Genomic DNA, 2550 nt, shown 5'->3' on the forward strand with positions numbered 1-2550 from the left:
TAAACACCTGAGGCTGGGTAATTTTTTTTTAAAGAGGTTTAATTGGCTTATGGTTCTGTAGACTGTACAGGAAGCATGGTGTCAACAACTGCTCAGGTGCTGGTGAGGGCCTCAGAAAGCTTACAATCATGGCAGAAGGTCATGGGGAGCCAGCATGTCACATGGAAAAAGAGGCAGTGGGAGTGGGGGAAGGTGCTACAGTCTTTTAAACAACCAGACCTCATGTGAACTTAGAGCAAGATAACTCATTAGTTACCATAAGGATGGCACCAAGACAATTCAGAGGGATCTGTCCCCATAGCCCAGACACCTCCCACCAGGCCCTACCTCTACCACTGGGAATCACATTTCAGCATGAGATATGGAGGGGACAAATATCCAAACCATATCAATATGACTCAAGGAATATGGAGGGAAGACTCAAGACGTGAATTTAATTCTTCTCTGCTTGAATGTAAACTGGAGTTAGTAGTTTGTATCTAACAAACAGAATATGGCAGAAGTTAGGAGATGACATTTCAGAAGTTAGGTTAATAAAAAATTATGGCATCCATTTTAGATGTATGCTGTCTCACCCTTTCAGATTAATCATTCTAGTGAAAATCAGCTACCTTTTTCTGCTGTGGTTCTGTAGAGAGGCCCATGTATCAAGGGACTGAACTCTCCCAAGAGCTGTGTGAGTAATCTTGGAGGCTGATCTCACCTCACCCACTTCAGTTGAGCCTTCAGATGAGACAGCAATTCACACTGACAGCTCAGGTGCTAACTCATGAGAGACCTTGAGCCAGAGGCTTCTAGCTATGCCATGCCTGAATTCCTGACCCAAGAAGTGATGAGATAATAAGTGTTTGTTGTTTTTAATGGTGAGGCTTTGGTGTAATTTGTTATGCAGCATATGATAACTAATACACAATGGAACCTATAGGACTGACTGATCTTTTTGATGCAAGAGGGTGTGAGGAGAAGAGACAGATGAAAGAAGATATATAGATTTTGGACTTGAACAACTGGATGGACACATTTTGAAAAGCTATTAGACATCCCAGTGGGAATGTCAACCAGGCAGCCTGCTGGCCCCTGACTAAATTCCTTACATACTGTTTATGAGCATAAGGAAATGATCGTTTGGTTTAGCAACTAATCTTGGGAAATATCTCCAATCTTCCATTCTTGCCTTAACCCATTCTAATATGGCTTTGGTCTTTTGACTTCTATAGAATTTGTTCTTATTAAATCACCCATTGTATCCATGTTATCAAACTCAGTAGTTTCTTCTCTGCCATAAGCTTACTCAATTCATAGCCACCTTGGACACAGATCATCAGTCTCCTCTTTTCAAATACTCTTCTCTTTGGGATCCAGTGGTTATCCTCTCTTAAGTAGATTATTCTGCTCCATCTGGTGTTAACCAGAGTGTCTTAGCCAGTGGTAATCAGTTGGTGGACAAGCTGTGGTGGCTGGGCCTCTGTAAAGGATCCAGGACCATTTCATTCATGTTTACTTCCTTGGGGCCAATGGTTAGAAGGTTGGCTTCAGCTGACCACTTTCCCTCTCTATATGTTCATGGCCTTTTAAGATGGATGCTCCAGTGGAGTGGTCAAATTTACTACATGGAAGCTCAAGGCTGAAGAGTAAGTGTTCAGAAGGAGCAGGGAAAGAGGGAAGTAGTTACAATGTGAGGCCAAAGAAGCACTTCCCCAAGAAAACTAAGGGTGATAAGTAAAGCATGTTGGTATTGTCTGGCAATATTCCGGAAAAGATGAAAGGACAGATGTTGCAGAAGAGAGAAAGTATAACTGTGACCAAAAGCCTTGAGAAGGAAAGAGACAGAGCAAATCATTCATAGTAACAGCAGACAGCAGAGAAGGGAGATGGGGTTGTACAGAGGCACCTCCTTTGGGTCTTTAGTCAAATGTCCCCTTAACAGTGAGGCTTTCCCTGACTGCCCGTTCTTAAGCAGAGGATATTCTTTATCTCCTTTCTTGTTTATGTGTTTTCTTCATAACATATGTACATATCCATAATACACACATGCATCACCTAGAGCATTATATATGCCATAGCGACATGTTGTGCTGATTTCTCAATTGACTACCCCACCGAAATGAACGTAAGCTTGAGGAAGACTTTTTGTCCTGTTCTCTAGCATCTAGAGCAGTGCTTGGCACATAGCAGGTACTCAATACATGTCAACTGCATGAGGAAATGAATGAGCTGTGTGGGGATGTACTTGAGTGAACTGTAAGATCAGAAGTTGTGTTGAGAGAAAGATGCTTGAAATCCAGATGTTGGAAGGTGGCACAGAGTGGTAACCCCTAAGAAAAGTTAGATCTTAGGGGTTCCTACTACAGCCCTCCCTTCCTCACTTTTTTGGCTGTCACCGTGATCAAGCTACTAAATTCCTCTGAGCCCCAAGGATCCGGTTGGCACAAAGCGAATGCTCACCAAAGCTTGACTGTCCTTTCCCACAGCTATTTTCTTCAGCTTGCTTGATCTCCCCTCCCCAACTGGACTAGGCACCTATTCTCGGTCTTCTCTCTTTACAGTTGG

This window comes from Sapajus apella, unplaced genomic scaffold, assembly GCF_009761245.1.
Source record: "Sapajus apella isolate SASKATOON/1434 unplaced genomic scaffold, GSC_monkey_1.0 scaffold81, whole genome shotgun sequence".
Classification (NCBI taxonomy): domain Eukaryota; kingdom Metazoa; phylum Chordata; class Mammalia; order Primates; family Cebidae; genus Sapajus; species Sapajus apella.